The 17,835-nt window shown below is 42.0% G+C and overlaps 1 protein-coding gene across 8 annotated transcripts in view; it reads left to right on the top strand.

Moving 5' to 3' along the window:
* The window catches only part of mpp7a (membrane palmitoylated protein 7a), a 429,268-nt gene that overhangs the window by 89,405 nt on the left and 322,028 nt on the right, over positions 1 to 17,835 (top strand). The window contains exon 4 of one of the 8 annotated variants that reach the window (XM_043690502.1): positions 397 to 579. The exons of the other annotated variants lie outside the window; for them this stretch is intronic. The gene's annotated coding sequence lies outside the window, so the exon portion shown is untranslated. The remainder of the gene's footprint in view (positions 1 to 396; positions 580 to 17,835) is intronic. 8 annotated transcript variants of the gene reach the window in all.

The following is a 17,835-nucleotide window of genomic DNA, read 5'->3' as shown; positions in this document are numbered from 1 at the left end:
GACTTGTCCTACCTGCCTATCTTCTTTTCCACCTATCCACTCCACCCTTCCCCCGTCCCCGACCTCTCACCTTCATCCCCTCCCCCACTCATCTATTGTACACTATGCTAATTTTTTCCCACCCCCACCCTCCTCTAGCTTATCTCTCCACGCTTCAGGCTCTCTGCCTTTATTCCTGATGAAGGGCTTTTGCTCGAAACGTCGGTTTTACTGCTCCTTGGATGCTGCCAGTCCTGCTGTGCTCTTCCAGCAATACTAATCCACAATAAATTATGTGCCATTTGATTCATTGTTTTTCTGTCAACTTTGTAGCTCCAAAGCATTGTCATGTTGCATTTTAATTTCGAACATATGCGTATTGTGCTCTAATGCCATTTTATTCTTTTGGGGATGTAGATGTTGCTGACCTCACCATCATTTATTGCCCATCTCAGTTGAACCTGTGAAGGTGGTGGTAGGATGCTCCTTTGAACCACTATAGTCTATGGGGAATCAATATACTTAAAATGGTGTTCGGGAACGTGTTCCAGAATTTTGTTCCAGATGATCAAGATCACCGGTCTTACCAGTGCTCTTGTGGTGAGTTGCTGAGCAGATCTTGTTAATGGTACACACTGCTGTCTGTGTGTTCATGGTGAAGGGAGTGAATAATAAAAGTGGCAGATGGTGGCCAATCAAGCAGCTTTTCTTTATTCTGGATGGTATTGTGCTCTGAATGTTGGTAGAGCTGCAGTATACCAGGCAAGTTGTGGTATTCCATCACATTCCTCACTTGCAACTTGCATATTGGCTTTGGAAGTTAACTGAATTAGACAGTGCAGGATTCCTCGCCTTTAACCTGTTCCTGTAGTCATAGTATTTATAGAATACAGTCAGTGTTTGATCAGTGGTGACCCCTGGAATGTTCATGGTAGAATTGCTATTGAATGTCAAGGGACGATGGTTAGATTTTATTTTGATAAAAATGGTATTGCCTGGCACTATTACTTGCCGCTCATCAGCCCAAAGCCTGAATATTACCCATATCTTGCTGTAAATTTAGATGGTCTGCATCAGTATCTGAGATTTTGTGAACTGTGGAACATTGTGTAATCCATCACAAATATCGATGCTTCTGACCTTTTTTTTTAAAGGAAGGTCAATCATGAAGCAGCTGAAGATGGTTCGACCAAAAAGACTTCCCTGAGGAACTTTCCTGCAGTGATGTCCTGGCACTGGCATGACTGACCTCCAGCAACGATAACAGTCATCCTTTGTGCTTGCTATGATTTCAACCCTCTGTGAGAGTTCCCTCTGCTTTGCCACCAACTTCAGTTTTTCTAAGGCTCCTTGATGTTTTTTTTGTCAAATGTTGCCTTGATGTCTGAGGTGGTCACCCTTCAGCACTCTTGAATCACATTTGATTTCACAGTTCTTTTCATTCATTCATAGGTTGTGGATCTCACTGACGAGACCAGCATTTGTTGTCTGTCCCAAATGGTACAGAAGGAATTTAAGAGTCAGCCACTTTGCTGTTCGTCTGCAGCCACTTATAGACCATACCAGGTCAGGACAGTTGATTTCCATTCCTACGGAATACTGGTGAACCAGATGGCTCTTTAGTAATAGTCAGGAGTAGTTATATAGTTGCCACTGTCTTTTTATAAATTTCAGAAAGTATGAACTTCAAACTTCATCATTTGTCATTATGGGATTCTAACATGCATCCCTGGAAAATTACTCTGGATCTCTGGAGTAGTATCCCATAAAAAGTATCCCACTGCACCATTGCATCCCATTATAACTGTACTATGCAATTGTGCACCATGTAATTTTGTGACAGGCTTTCACATGCCAAGGACAGAGTTGTTTGTTTTAATTGGAGCTAGATATTACAAAGTGATTCATTTCAGATTCTTTGAAAATGATGCCATTTCTGTTTTTGTCTATCCTTACCGAACGTGCTGTTTCCATCAGTACCACTGTTCTCCAATCAACTGTAGTGTCTATTGTATGCTTAAACAATGAACACTGGCATAATAGTCAAATTTGGTATTACACCTGAACAAAGCCCAATGTCCTTTTTTTCTAGCAGAGATTCTTGATGGTAAAAGCATGTAAAAGTTCTTGTTACTTTATTTTCCAACTTCAATGTTGCCATTACTCCAGTAGATGGTGCAATGATTGGGCACTTTGATGAATTTTTTTTGTTAAGAAAATAACAACCTGAGGTCACGGATCTGGTCCTGGGTTGCAATAAACTGCTCAAAATACTGAAACATTTCACTGCCAGTTTTTCTCTTTGTAGCAAGAATAAAGGTTTATGGAAAACTTTTTTTTTGTAATATGTTTAAAATATTTTCATTAAGTTATTTGTTAAAAGCCCTCGTCTCTCTTGAAGCTCTATTCTTGGGCAAATATTTCTGACAGTGTTAGGAGTATTGCAGTGTTTCTAATTTCCTTGGAACAGTCAACCTAGTTCAATTGTTGTTTATATTCCCTTGAGCATTGTCCCCGTAATGTCTGTGTGAGAGCGTGGATGGTGGTTTTGGGTAGCATTAGGCACAGGATATGGGATGGGATTTTAGCTTTTAGTTCGGAACTTTCCTCGAACCAGGTACAGCATAATTTGGGTCACAGGTATATTAGTAAATCTTTTACTCTTTTTCATTGTGGGCCGTTCAATGTACTCTGTCTGGATTGTGTCTTGTATTCTTTAAGTTGGCTTGAAATATTGTGACATTCAACAGCCTTGTCTACATTAAACACTTCAACACTGCCTGCCATGGTATCTTTTTGGCCCTGTGACATATAACTTGTTCTTTTTTTTTGGAAAATCATAACTGTTTTTGTGTTGGTGGAGAACATGATCACAAACCATTTCGATGGACCAGTATTTAAATGCTTTAAGGAGGGTATGCTTTTCAGAAGTCATTAAGTTTCCTTCCCATGAATTAATTCAGCAGGTCACATCAGAAGAGTTGTAATATTATTATAATTGTTAACATAACTGGTAATTCCCCATGGTTGGTTCTGAGTTTGCATTTCATTATACAGGATACAACTTTAAAAGAATGCTTGCAATTTGTTTTAGAGTTATCGAGCCATACAGTGCAGAAACAGACAGTCTCACTAGTCCATACCAATGATGTTCCCAAACTAAAGTAGCCCCACTTGCCTGCATTTGGCCCATATCCAAATACCTTTTAAATGTTGTAATTGTACCTGCATCCACTATTTCCTCTGGCAGCTCATTCCTCACTCAAACAATTCTTTGTTTAAAAAAAAATTGCTCCTCATGTCCTACTTAAAATGTTCTCCTCTCATCTTAAAAATATGTCCCTTAGTTCTGAATTCCCCCACCCTAGAGAAAAAACCCTTGTTATTCACCTTGTCTATGCCCCTCATGACTAGTTAAACCTCTATAAGGCCACTCTTCAACCTCCTATGGTCCAGTGAAAAAAGTCCCAGACTATTGTTCTAACTCAAACCCTCCATTGCTGGCAACATCCTGGTACGTCTTTTCTGAACCCTCTTGAATTTAATCATGCCCTTTCTCTGCAGGGCGACCAGAACTACGCACAATACTCCAGAAGAGGCCTCTCCAATGTCCTGTACAACCTCAACATGGTGTCCCAACACCTATACTCAAAGGTCTGAGCAGTGAAGGCAAGCATGCCAAATGCCATCTGAATCACCCTGTCTCCCTGTGATATAAACTTTGAAGAATTATGTATATGAACCCTTAGGTCTGTCTGTTCGACAACATTACCTAAAGACCCTACCGTTGTCTAAGTCCTGCCCTTTGTTTATTTTACCAAAATGCGATACCTCACATTTATCCAAATTGAACTCTTGTCTGCCATTCTGAAGTCCATTGACCCAATTGATCAAAATCTCTTTGTAATCTTAGATAACCACCTTCATTATCCAGTATACCGCCAATTTTAGTGTCATCTGCAAACTTACGAACCCTGCCTCTTATATTCTCATCCACTCTTGTGACACAATAATTAATTTATATGGAAGTCTGGATGCCAAAGAGGTGGAATGAAGCGAGAACTTGAAAGTAACTGCCCAGATTGGATGTTGTACAAGATAGTTATCCTGAAAGGGTTAACCATGAAGCTCTGCCCATGAGGATATAAGTGACTGTCTCTGGGATGGGCTAGTCATTTTTAGTTGTCTATTTAGATCAGTCTGTTGGTCATTAACACACAACTTGGGTTAGCATACTGTTTCTTCAAGGATACCAGTGGCTCTTAACCAGTGTAAAACAGATAAACAGTCTAAAGCAATCGTAACCTGTTACCTTCGTTTTTTTTTTAAATGAGCTACTTACTGTTACCCAAATGCCTAAGACTTAAGGATATTTAATCCTTCACCACTTAACATCAGTAGGCCCTGGAGATGAGTATTACAAGAAGGGTAAGATTGGAGGCAGCCTACCTACCCAAAGAAGGCCAAAACAGAGGTGCACATCAATTGTGGGCATCTCTTAGAGTTACAGATAAACAAAAAAAACTACGGTCAAGGATGCAGATGGTGTAAGTTTTATGAAAGAAGATTAAATCAGAGACTTCAGGATGTGTCATAATGCTAATGACACTGGGCAAGTTCAACAGAGGCCCAACCTAATGCTTCATAGACATTGGTTTCACTGTTGTGATTCTGTTCGCCGAGCTGGAAGTTTTTGTTGCAAACGTTTCGTCCCCTGGCTAGGCGACATCATCAGTGCTTGGGAGCCTCCTGCGAAGCGCTTCTTTGATGTTTCCTCCGGTGTTTATAGTGGTCTGTCCCTGCCGCTTCCGGATCAAAGAAGCGCTTCGCAGGAGGCTCCCAAGCACTGATGATGTCGCCTAGTCAGGGGACGAAACGTTTGCAACAAAAACTTCCAGCTCGGCAAACAGAACCACAACAACGAGCACCCGAGCTACAAATCTTCGCACAAACTTTGAATTGGTTTCACTCCTACCATGGCAGCTGGTAAAATTTGAGTTCAATTAATAAATTTGGACTAACAAGCTAGTCTCATGGTGACGATTAAATCATTGTCAATGATACTCATCTGGTTCACTAAAGCACTTTCAGGGAAGAAATCTTCCAATTTCACCTGGTCTGACTGACATGTAATTCCAGATTCAAAGCAATGTGGTTGACTCTTAAAAGTCCCTGAAATGTCTTAGCAAGTCACTCCATATCAACGCACTACGAAGTCCAAGTGAAGGAGTGAAATCGGATGAATCAGCCAACATCAACCTTGGCACCAGAATTCACAAGTGCACACTCAGCCCAGTTTACCCCACTAACTCCTTGCTAACATCTGGCGCTTATGCCAATATTGGAAGAGCTGTCCCACAGACAAGTAGCAACAACCTGACTTTGTCTGAAAGGTGGTAGCACCATGATATCCAGTTGGAAGGGAGTCAGGCTGGGAGTCCTCAACAATGACTCCATACCTCTCAAATTCACATGGCAATAGGGCATACGTAAGCAAGAAATTCCACCCCCCCCACTTTGATGAATACGTACTCCTCCATAACTCCATAATGACTATCAATCGGAAAAAAGCATAGCAAGGGCACAGGATGTTTTGAGTGCTGAACATCAATACCCATTTCCAACAGTTGCTCGATACCACCATTGCTGGCTAAGCTGGCGGAGTCTGAGGGACATAATTGCTAGATTGGGTAGTGCTGTTAATAACAGATCCCCATTGCAGTACTTGAGGAGACTGATGTTCCATCTTCACATTAAGGTTACATTCCATTGTGTTGTGTGACATTACCAATGTAAAAATGGGATAGATTTTGGACCGATTTAGCAACTCTAAACTGGACATCCATGGGGGGCTATCTGTGGTTTAGCAGCAGAGTTCTGTTCAACCATAATCTGCAACCCTATGGTCCAGCATACCCCCACTCTGCCATAACCATAAATTCAGTGGATCAGTCATGATTGAATGAAGACTGCAGGAGTAGCATTGGGCATAACTAAAAACTAGCTGTCTCCCTGCTGAAGATATAACACAGCACTGTTTGCATGCTGAAGAGCAGATGCAGTGCACAACAGACAGAAGTAAGCAACCCCATAAACCAGCAGACCAAATCAAAGCTTTAAAGTTTTGCCACATCCAGGTTGTGGATGCTCAAAGAACTAAGGATTGAAGGCTCCACAAACATCCCATCCTCAATGATAGGGCAACACAGCACATCAAACAAGGCTGAAGCAACTGTTTTCAGCTAGAAATGTGGAATGGCTGATCCACCTTGGCCTTTTCTTGAAGTCCCCAGCCATCACACATGCTACTACTTCAGCCATTTTCATATGCTCCACGTCATGTCAAGAAATGGCTGAAAACACTGTATACTGGAATTACTGAGTCCTACAACATTCCATATATGGTATTCAAGACTTGTGCTCCAGAATTAGCCATGACCTGACCATGTGGTTCCAAATAGCTGTAACACTGGAATCAACTGAAAGTGTGAACAATTGACCAAATTATATCCCTTCCAAAAATGCATGGCAGTTTGAATTTTGGCAGTTTACCACCCTGTAAGTTTACTCTCTATAATCAGCAAAGTAATGGAAGGTGTCATTGACAGTGCAGTCAAGCTACACTTGCTCAGCAATAACCTGTACTCTTACACTTCATTTGGGTTCTGCCATGATTATTCTGCTTGGTGGAAGGCAATGACCAGCCTCAACAATTGAAACTCTAACCTCCCCTTGACATTCATTATCATTTCTGAATTGTCCAATATCAAAATTCTGGAGTGGGTCACCATTGACCGGGAACTGCTCTGGACCCGCTACACACAAACTGTGGCTGCAGTTGCAGGTCATAGGCTCAAAATTTTGTATTGATTGACTCAACTCCTGTCTTTCAGGACCTAACCACTAACCACAGGGTCAACACAGAGATTGATTTCTCCTGACTGAGCAGTCCAGAACATAGGAACACATTCTTAGGACAAAGAGCCAATCATTCAGTGCACCAATGAAGAGAATCTGGAATGGGCTGCCTCAAACAATGATCCAAGGCAGATTCAATCATGTCATTTAAGGGATAATTAAAAAGGAAGAATATACAGGACTGTATGCGAAGGCAGGGTTGTGGGCCTCGGTGAGTTACCCCTTCAGAAGACCAGTACAGAACACATTAGCTCTAATGACTTCCTCTTTAAAAGAAGAAAATAGTGGGTGACACAGTGGCTCAGTGGTTAGCACTGCTGCCTCAGTGCCAGAGACCCGGGTTCATTTCCCGCCTCAGGCGACTGTCTGTGTGGAGTTTGCATGTTCTCCCCATGTCTGCGTGGGTTTCCTCCGGGTGCTCCAGTTTCCTCCCACAATCCAAAAATGTGCAGGTTAGGTGAATTGGCCATGCCAAATTGCTCATAGTGTTAGGTGAAGGGGTAAATGTAGGGGAGTGGGTCTGGGTGGGTTGCACTTCGGCAGGTCGGTGTGGACTTGTTGGGCCAAAGGGCTTGTTTCCACACTAAGTAATCTAATCTAATCATTTGGCATAAGTCAGGAGTGTGATGGAATATGCTTCATTTGGCTGGATATGCAGTTCCAACAAGACTTGAAATTTGACACCATTCAGGACAAAGCATCTTGATTGAAACATAGTTAAAAATCACAACACCAGGTTATGGTCCGGTTTAATTGGAAGCACACTAGCTTTCGGAGCGACGCTCCTTCATCAGGTGATAGTGGAGGGCTCAATCCTAACACAGAATTTATAGCAAAAGTTTAGAGTGTGATGTAACTGAAATTATACATTGAGAAATTGATTGTCTGTTAAGCCTTTCATCAGTTAGAATACAGTGATAGTTTCACTTCTTGTGTAAATCGCAAAACCCTTTTTTTTTAAAAGTTGCATTCTCGGGTTAGCTGTTAATAATGGTAGTAGCTAGATATTGTCTATCTATCACCTGATGAAGGAGCGTCACTCCGAAAGCTAGCGTGCTTCCAATTAAACCTGTTGGACTATAACCTGGTGATGTGATTTTTAACTTTGTACACCCCAGCCCAACACCTGCATCTCCAAATCATGATTGAAACATGTAAGGTCCTGGGGGTTAATAAAATGATTGATGTTTCATTTGGGTAAATCAAGAACTAGGGATTGCCATTGAAACAGCTGAGGTGAATTCTTGACCATCTTTGGAATTCTGTTCCTGAAAAACCTGCGGAAGCAGAGTCCATGCATACTATTAAGGCAGAGTTCTTGTTCAATACGTGGTTGAAGGATTAACCATGGTAGGCCAGAACACGAATTTGAGTTTGCAATCAGATCAACCATCAACTAGCTAAATGGCAAAGCAGTTTCAAGGATCAGGAGAAGTGAGGACTGCAGATGCTGGAGATCAGAGTCGAAAAGTGTGGTGTTGGAAAAGCGCAGCAGGTCAGGCAGCATCCAAGAAATAGGAGAGTCTATGTTTGTGTGCGCATGTGGGGTTGGTGGGGGCCAGAGAGTGAATGTCAGGTGCATAGACTCCCTCACACTTGCGCACAGTGTCTCAAACACACACAAACAATCTCTCACTCCCACCTCACGAACTCAGTCTCTCCCTCGCCCTCTGTCTCTTTCACCTTCACACGTACACACACACACTGTCTCCTCCAACTCTATCATGTGCACGTGCGTACACAAACCTGTGGGGTGAATTTGTATTTGCAGATATATTCTATTTTGTTCAAAAAGCACCTAATTTGTACACAGTCAGTGGTATTTTATCAACTAGGTAAAAACAATGACTGCAGATGCTGGAAACCAGATTCTGGATTAGTGGTGCTGGAAGAGCACAGCAATTCAGGCAGCATCCGACGTTTCGGGCAAAAGCTCTTCATCAGGAATACAGGCAGAGAGCCTGAAGGGTGGAGAGATAAGCAAGAGGAGGGTGGGAGTGGGGAGAAAGTAGCATAGAGTACAATAGGTGAGGAAATGACCTGGGAGTATTTTATCAACTCCTACTTTGGAAAGAAAACCAGTCTGACTCCGGTTCAGACTCAGACTCCAAACAACACCTCACGCCTAAAATACATTGTCTGACTGGAGGTGTCACCTTTATATTGATAACACCTTAAGTTATCTTGGGTCAGTGACTTGAAAGAATTTCTGGCATTTGCAAATGGATCAATCGAAACAGTCACCTCCACTCTAACTGATGAAAGATTTAAAAGCGATCTTCGGTGTGTCCAAAGTGTTATCATGAGTTATCAAGTCATAGAGATGTACAGCCCAGAAACAAGACCCTTCAGTCCAACTCTGCCATGCCAACCAGATATCCCAATCCAATCTAGTCCTAGTTGCCAGCATTTGGCCCAAAGGTTTCTCAACTGTTCCTATTCATAGACCCATCCAGGTGCCTTTTAAATGTTGTAATTGTACCAGCCTCCGCCACTTCCTCTGCCAGCACATTCCACACACGCACCACCATCTGTGTGGAAAAAGTTGCCCCTTTGCTCCCTTTTAAATTTGTCCTCTCACTCTAAACCTATACCCTCCAGTTCTGGACACTCCCATCCCAGGGAAAATACCTTGCCTATTTACCCTATCCATGCATCTCATGATTTTATAAATTTCTGAGATTACTTCTCAACCTCTGACGCTCTAGGGAAAACAGCCATAGTCTATTCAGCCCCTCCCTATGGCTCAAATCCTCCAACTCTGCCAACATGCTTGTAGATCTTTTTTGAACTCTTTCATGTTTCACAAATCCTTTTGATAGGAAGGAGACCAGAATTGCACATGGTATTCCAAACATGGCCGAACCAATGTTCTAGACAGCGTCAACATGACCTCCCAACTCTGATACCCCGCTGCGCTGATCAATAAAGGAAAGCATACCAAATGCCACCTTCACTATCCTAGCTACCTGTGACTCCACTTGGAAGGAACTAGGAACCTGCAATGCAAGGTCTCTTTGTACAGCAACACTCCTCCGGACCTTACCATTAAGTGTATAAGTCCTGCCATGATTTGTCTTTCCAAAATAAGCACCTCACATTTATCTAAATTAAACTCCATTTGCCAATCCTCAGCCCGTGAGATCCCTTGTACTTAGTCGCTGTCCACTACATTTCCAATTTTGGTGTCATCTGCAAACTCAATAACTATACCTCCTATATTCACACTGAAATCATTTATCGACATGACAAAAAGCAGTGGACCTTGCACCAATCCTTGTGGCACACTGCTGGCCAAGGCCTCCAGTCTGAAAAGCAACCCTCCATCACCACCCTCTGTCTTCTACTTTCGAGCCAGTTCTGTATCCAAATGGCTACTTCTCCTCATATTCTGTGAGATCTAACCTTGCCAACCAGTCTCCCATGGGCAACCTTGTTGAGTACCTTACTGAAGTCCATATAGGGTGACACGGTGGCTCAGTGGTTAGCACTGCTGCCTCACAGCACCAGGGTCCTGCATTCAATTCCCCCCTGTTTGTGTGGAGTTTGCACATTCTCCCGGGTTTCATCCGGTTGCTCCGGTTTCCTCCCACAATCCAAAGATGTGCAGTTCAGGTGAATTGGCCATGCTAAATTGCCCACAGTATGAGATGCATTAGTCAGTGGTAAATATAGTTTAGGGGAATGGGTTTGGGTGGGTTTCTCTAATGAAGGGTGGTGTGGACTTGTTGGGCCAAAGGGCCTGTTTCCACTGTGTAGACAATCTAATCTACCACTCTGCCCTCATCAATCCTCTTTGTTACTTCTTCAAAGAACTCAATCAAGTTTGTGAGACATGATTTCCCACGTACAAAACCATGCTGATGATCCCCAGTCAGTCCTTGCCTTTCCAAATACATGTACATCCCGTCCCTCAGGATTCCAAAAACTTGCCCACCACTGAGGTCAGGCTCACTGGTCTATAGTTCCGTGGCTTGTCCTGACCACCCTTCTTAAACAATGGCACCACGTTTGCCAACCTCCAGTCTTCCAGCACCTCACCTGTGACTATCGATGATACAAATATCTCAGCAAGAGGCCCAGCAATCACTTCTCTAACTTCCAACAGAGTTCTAGGGTACACCTGATCAGGTCCTGGGGATTTATCCACTTTTATGCGTTTCAAGACATCCAGTACTTCCTCCTCTGTAACATGAACATTTTTCAAGATGTCACCATCTATTTCCCTACATTCTATATATTCCATGTCCTTTTCCACAGTAAATACTGATGCAAAATACTTGTTTAGTATCTTCTCCCATCTCTGTGGCTCCACACAAAGGCCGTCTTGCTGATCTTTGAGGGGCCCTATTCTCCCCCTCGTTTCCCTTTTGTCCTTAATGTATTTGTAAAAACACTTTTGGATTCTCCTTAATTCTATTAACCAAAGCTATCTCCTGTCCCCTTTTTTGCCCTCCTGATTTCCCTCTTAAGTATACTCCTACTGCCTTTATGCTCTTCTCAGGATTCACTTGATCTATCCTGTCTGTACCTGACATATACTTCCTTCTTTTTTTTAACCAAACCCTCAATTTCTTTCGTCATCTAGCATTCCTTATACCTATCGACCTTTCCTTTCACCCTAATAGGAATATACTGTCTCTGCACTCCCGTTATCTCATTCCTGAGGGCTTTCCATTTTCCAGCTGTCCCTTTACCTGCGAACATCTGCCCCCAGTCAGCTTTTGAATGTTCTTGCCTAATACTGTCGAAATTGGCCTTTCTCCAATTTAGAACGTCAACTTTTAGATCTGATCTATCCTTTTCCATCATATTTTAAATCTAATAGAATTATGGTCACTGGCCCCAAAATGGTCCCCCACTGACACCTCAGTCACCTGCCCTGCCTTATTTCCCAAGAGTAGGTCAAGTAGATACATTCACATACTGAATCAGAAAATTGTCTTGTACACATAGAACAAATTCCTCTCCATCTGAACCCTTCACACTCTGGCAGTTCCAGTCTATGTTTGGAAAGTTAAAATCCCCTACCATAACCACCCTATTATTCTTACAGATAGCTGAGATCTCCTTACAAGTTTGTTTCTCAATTTCCCTCTGACTATTGTGGGGTTTTATAGTACAATCCCAGTAAGGTGATCATCCCTTTCTTATTTCTCAGTTCCCTCCATTTTACCTCCCTCAGTATAGCTGTAATGCTATCCCTTATCAAAAACATCAACCCCCCCCCTCCTGTCTTGCCTCCTTTTTCTGTTCTTCCTGTAGCATTTGTATCCTGGAGCATTAAGATGCCAGTCCTGACCATTCCTGAGCCATGTTTCTGTAATTACTATGATATTCCATTCCCATGTTTCTAAGCGTGCCCGGAGTTCATCTGCCTTCCCTGTTCGGCCTCTTGCATTGAGATAAATGCAGTTTAATCTATCAGTCCTGCCTTGTTCTCTGCTTTGTCCTTGCCTTTGTTCTCAACTGAGCAACACGATGGTTGGAGGAAGAGCGCCTCATCTTCCGCCTAGGAACCCTCCAACCACAAGGGATGAACTCTGATTTCTCCAGTTTCCTAATTTCCCCTCCCCCTACCTTGTCTCAGTCAAATCCCTCGAACTCAGCACCGCCTTCCTAACCTGCAATCTTCTTCCTGACCTTGGATGCTGCCTGACCTGCTGCGACTTTCCAGGAACACATTTTCAGCTTTGTTCTCAACTGAACTAGTCTCAGATTGATCTCTTTGCTCACTACTTCCCTGGGTCCCAACCCCACCACCCCCACCTTAGTAGTTTAAAGCCAACTGAGCAGCTCTCGCAAATCTCCCTGCCAGTATATTAATTCCCTTCCAATTTAGGTGCAATCCATCACTCTTATACAGGTCACTTCTACCCCAAAAGAACTTCGAATGATCCAAAAATGTGAATCCTTCTCCCATACACCAGCTCCTCAGCCATGCATTCATCTGCTCTATCCTCCTATTCCTGCCCTCACGAGCTCATTGCACCGGGAGTAATCCAAATATTACTGCTCTCGAGGGCATTCTTTTTAAATTCCTGTCTAACTCTCTGTAATATTCCTTCAGAATCTTAACATTTTCCCTTCATATGTTGTTGATTCCAATGTGTACAATGACCTCCTGCTGACCTCCCTCCCCCTTGAGAACATTCTGCATCCTTTCTGAGACATCCTTGATCCTGGCACCAGGGAAGCGACACACCATTCTGATTTTTAGCTGCTGCCCACAGAAATGTGTGTCCGTACCTTGGATTAGAGAGTCCCTGAACACAGTCGATCTCTTGGAACACGACGTAACCCTCATTGCATTAGAGCCCATCTTGATATCAGAAGCTTGACTGTTCTTGCTACATTCCCCTGAGAGTCCATCATCCCTACATTTTCCAAAACCGTTTACTTGTTTGAAATGGGGATAGCCACGGAGGACTCCTGCGTGAGCTGCCTTCCTCTTTTACCTTTCCTCGAGTTAACCCATCTCTGTGGCTGTTTCTGCATCTTTTCCCCCTTCCTATAACTGCCATCCAACACATCCCCTTACTCTTGTAAATTCCTCATTGCCTCTAACTGTGTCTCCAACCGATCCATTCGATCTGATAGGATTCGTAACCAGTGGCGTTTATTGCAGATATAGTCCTCAGTAACACAAACTCTCCCGAAACTCCCATATTTGACAAGAAGAGCATGGTGGCGGCACGGTGGAACAGTGGTTAGCACTGCTGCCTCACAGCGCCAGAGACCCGGGTTCAATTCCCACCTCAGGCGACTGACTGTGTGGAGTTTGCACGTTCTCCCCGTGTGCGCGTGGGTTTCCTCCGGGTGCTCCGGTTTCCTCCCACAGTCCAAAGATGTGCAGGTCAGGTGAATTGGCCATGCTAAATTGTCCATAGTATTAAGTAAGGGTAAATGTAGGGGTATGGGTGGGTTACGCTTCGGCGGGGCGGTGTGGACTTGTTGGGCCATCTAATCTAATCTAATCTAATCACTGTACTTGAGGCCATTTTGGCTTCTAGTAATCTGCAGACCCGGAAGATAGCACCGTCTTATTCCTCTACGAAACACTGCTCCAAGTTAAATTAATTCTTATGGCTTATTTTTAAATTTTAATCAAGAGACATATCTCAAAAAAACATGAAATCAAAAAAGAACCCACTCTATCACTGCTGCAGACTTACTGTATGGCCACACTTAAAATATTAATTTGTCTGTTTCTGTGCTGTGACCTCTCCCAAACAGGGTCCTCCAAGACTAGTTGTGAATTTCACTGTTTGTTAATTTTCCCAGACGCACTTCGATATCCAGCTATACACTAATTCAAACAGCAAAGGCAGTAACTGTGCAGGTTCGCTGCTCTGTCAGTTAGCAATGTGGGCTTTTCTCCCCCATTTCTCCCCCTCTCCCTCTCTCGCACTGACCTTACCATGTGCTTCCTTTGTCTGTCCCTCTCCCTTTTAAAAGTGCTGTTGTTATGACTTTTTTTTTCTCCCAAGGTGCAAAACAATGCAACAGCATATAAAAGAGTAATTGTTTCTCCTAGAATTCAAGGAAATCACCTTCAACACCTAAAGTACCTCAAAAAAAGGAGCAGCTGTTACAACCAGACATTTTTACCCGTCCTCCATCTTGGGTTACCCAGAATCCTTTATCCCAATCAATTCTGTGACTGATGTCTTTCTATCTCACTACCGCCTGATGAAGGAGCAGCACTCTGAAAGCTAATGTTTTCAAATAAACCCATTGGACTATAACCTGGTGTCATGTGATGTTTTGACCTTGTCCAACCTAGTCCCATAAAGTCACCACCACGTCATGTTATGTGATTAGAAAAGGAGAATTGTTGGAGTGGAAGGTTTGCAACTGGAACTCGATGTCAACTTATTTGTTTGGCACCTACTAAATTGTTTTGTTTTAATCTCTGTTAGTTACAGCCAGCAGATTTTCAACATGTATCCACTGTCATTTATTTTGTACGTTCTTTATTTCTTCTTTGGCCTTTCTTGCAAGCAGAACTTAATTCATGAATTTCTATGCATTTCTACTCTTGTTATCCACATCTTAACTTCGTAAGTATCAAGCTACTTTGCAGTCATTTGGTCGTGTGCTTTTTCAACCCCAATAGTACTTCTCATCTAACATGGTCCGATTTGGTTCAGTAGTCTTGCTGGAGCAGCCACAAATTCTAAACAATATTTGCTCGCCGTTACTATCTTGTGGTTTTTTAAACATGCATCCCCTCACTTGCCTGTCCACCAATAACAAATTATTGTTTTTTTTCAATGGGTGGATTCCTTTTTTTTATTGTTGACTGGCCAGCACTTTTTCCCCATCCCAAGTTGCCCTTGAGAAGTTGGTGGTGAACTGTTTTCTTGAACCATTGCAGTTCCCATGCTGTAAAGCTGGTTAGGATGGAATGCGAGGATTTTGATGCAGTGGCAGTGAAGGAATCATGATGTATTTTCAAGTCAGGATAATGAGTATCTTGGACCGGAATTTGCAACTGGTCGTGTTTGTACGTATCTGCTGTGCATTGTGCTTTCCTTGATGGAATTGGTTGTGCATTTGGAAGATGCTGTCTTGGAGATTTTCTGCAGTGTATTTTGTAGATGTTGGATCTATGTTTGCTCGCTGAACTGGAAAGTTCGTTTTCAGACATTTCATAACATCATCAGTGAGCCTCCAGTGAAGCACTGGTGTTGGTGACCCACTTTCTATTTATGTGTTTAGGTTTCCTCTGGTTGGTGATATCATTTCCTGTGATGCTGTCATTTCGTGCTCCTCTTCTCAGAGGGCGGTAAATGGGGTCCAAGTGGATGTGTTTGTTGATAGAGTTGGAATGCCATGCTTCAAGGAATTTTCATGCGTATCTCTGTTTGGCTTGTCCTAGCATCGATGTGTTGTCCCAGTTGAAGTGGTGTCCTTCCTCATCTGTATGTCAGGATACTAGTGATCGTGGGTGATGTCTTTTTGTAGCTAGTTGATGTTCATGTGTCCTGGTGGCTGGCTAGCTTCCTTTTTGTTCAATGTCGTTTTTGTTACAGTTCTTGCAAGATATTTGTAAATGACATTAGTTTTGCTTGCAGATAGTGGAGAAACTTTGACTTGGTAGGTGAATTAAACATTGCAAGATTCTGGTCCCTGACTTGCTCTTGTAGTCGCTGCAAAGGTATTGTATGGCCACTTCAGCTTCTGGTCCGACAACCTCTCGGATATTGTTAAATCCTATACACATAGAAGTTAAAATTCTTATTCTGTAAAGTGGTTATATTGTGGAAGTTGGTAGCACAATTTGTCATGGAGGTGAAAAGCTATAAGTTGAAAAAAACAAATAATGATGAGGGAAAAATAACAGATGATTATTCTGGTAGATATGGATGAAAAAGGCTTGCAAGATATTCCTGTGGACCATAAAAATAACCATGTATCAGTTTGCCTGTTTCATGTCTATGTGTTCCAGGTATTTGTATTTGCTGTGTAGTAATTTCAAATATTGTCATTCTTCAACTACGATTTGAGATTGGAGTTCCTGAAATGTTTACTTGAAGGTTTTTTTAAAGTTATGGTTCCTGCTTTTACCAAACATAAATTTTCTGATTATCATTTTTTCATTGCAAACCTTTGTTAATCTGATTCAGGCCTGTATAGTAAGTTTGACTGTTCTCAATTCAATCTTTATTTAATCTCCTCCTGTCTCAATTTATGCCTGACATTCTTCTATTTGTTCTTTCAACCTTCAGCTAAAACGAATGTTTGCTGTCATCGTTCTGTAGTCTGGCCCAATGGTATGAAATGGATTGTAAGCTTCAACATTCCTGATGCTGTTTTCCACTTTTTCCACAGTGAGACGTAATCCAGCTGGACTTCGATAACAGTTGGGGATTTCTTTATCCAAAGTTTTCTTTTTTTCTTTGTAAAGTTATTATTTGTAGACCAGAGGTTAAATTCCATGATGTAATCAAGAAGTAATTTTCCATTTTCATCTTCATGAATGAAGTAGCAAGCTAACCTTTACTCAGCCTTTTATTTCTATCACCTCCAATAAACAAGAATTTGAGTTAGATTTAGGGCAACAAAATTAATCCTTCTTCATAAAATTGGAGTTGATTAGCTGTAGCAGGTTATTACAGTAACTAGTTGGTTGTTGGAGAATTTTGTAACAGATATTCTACTCTTAATTACTTATACAGACTGAAGATATTTTACTGTGCATGTGCTGAGAAAGGAGCCTCCTGCTGCCCTAGTTTTTTTGTTACTGCAGCTCTAACTAAAGTTCATCTACCATGAAAAATTTGACATATGGCTTGCACATAATTTTGTGGTGAAATCCAGTGTTCTTGTTGGCGGATGACTTGGTCATGTTTGTGTATCATTTCTATTAATTCACCTTCTTTCAAATTGTACATTTAAAGTACAAGTGTTGAATGTGGGTACTTGTGTTGCCCTTTCACGTTTCATGAACTTAATGCCCTTGGTCAGCCATAGCACTTCCTCCAAAATTTCAAGAGATATTTCAGATTTAGACAGATATTCACTATTGCATAAGGAGGTCTCCAAATGAATACATTGCCCCTTTTATTTATTATTGTTCTGGACGACATAATGGAAAAACAATATAATTTACGAAAAAGCAATTGCAATTTTCTCATTCAGATGATAAGGATTTGAACCGGATTCAAATTCCTACAGTGAATTGGATGTTCACAGTCCAATCTTTAGTTAATCTCCTCCAGCTTCACTTCCTGCCTGACATTCTTTTATTTGTTCTCTTAACCTTAAGTGAAAGCTAATGTTTGCTGTCATATGCAACTAATAATATCAAAACTTGTCTTTCATGATAATATACATCTCTGCAATGACATAGTGGGAGATAGTTTATTACATGTTCATTTTCAATTAAGTGGAGAGAAAATCAAAGAATTGAGAATTAGGAGACATTGTCAA

The sequence above is a fragment of the Chiloscyllium plagiosum genome, chromosome 5 (genome assembly GCF_004010195.1).
Source record: "Chiloscyllium plagiosum isolate BGI_BamShark_2017 chromosome 5, ASM401019v2, whole genome shotgun sequence".
NCBI lineage: Eukaryota > Metazoa > Chordata > Chondrichthyes > Orectolobiformes > Hemiscylliidae > Chiloscyllium > Chiloscyllium plagiosum.
The sequence above is the reverse complement of the archived record's forward strand: the minus strand, read 5'-3'. Positions and strand labels throughout refer to the sequence as shown.